The sequence below is a fragment of the Octopus bimaculoides genome, unplaced genomic scaffold (genome assembly GCF_001194135.2).
Source record: "Octopus bimaculoides isolate UCB-OBI-ISO-001 unplaced genomic scaffold, ASM119413v2 Scaffold_355699, whole genome shotgun sequence".
Taxonomy (NCBI): Eukaryota; Metazoa; Mollusca; class Cephalopoda; order Octopoda; family Octopodidae; genus Octopus; species Octopus bimaculoides.
Genome location: NW_026326656.1, coordinates 1,656 through 2,188, shown reverse-complemented (window position 1 = coordinate 2,188; position 533 = coordinate 1,656). Strand labels below are relative to the sequence as shown.

At 40.2% G+C, this 533-nt stretch overlaps 1 protein-coding gene across 1 annotated transcript in view; it reads right to left on the bottom strand.

The window, feature by feature from the left end:
* The window catches only part of LOC128251380 (prolow-density lipoprotein receptor-related protein 1-like), a gene marked incomplete at its 3' end in the record, with an annotated part of 1,628 nt that overhangs the window by 816 nt on the left and 279 nt on the right, over positions 1-533 (bottom strand). The window lies entirely within an intron of this gene.

Genomic DNA, 533 nt, shown 5'->3' with positions numbered 1-533 from the left:
GCACATATTTCATTGCAGTATAGTATAGCTGTTCATACACAGGTATCATACAGTCTTCCTTTCACTCTGGGGGAGAGGCCTTTAGTTACCAACAAAAGTAGAAACTGTCTGAACTTTGCCCAGCTTATTCTTAGTCTAGCAGCCTTGCTCTCAGAGCATCCAACTCTGCTACTGACTTGGTTACCTAGATAACAGAAGCTATCAATTAATTCTAGGTATCCCCACAGGCATTTGATGGACAGGATTTTCTGTACATTTCTCGTGTTTACTGTACTTGTGCACCTTCCACAAACACACACAAAAAATAGGTTCCCTGTTAACCTTCCTCTGATATTGTTGCACCTCTTATGTGTCCATAACTTACACTGAGTACACCTTATGGAATTTCTACTCACACCTCTTCTACTTATTGAACAGGGCCATCTACCTGAGAAAATTTGTGACTTGTCTGCTTTCCTACTTACTAAGATTTTGTTTTTTGCTAAATTAACTTTAAGGCCCTTACACACACACACACACACACACACACACAC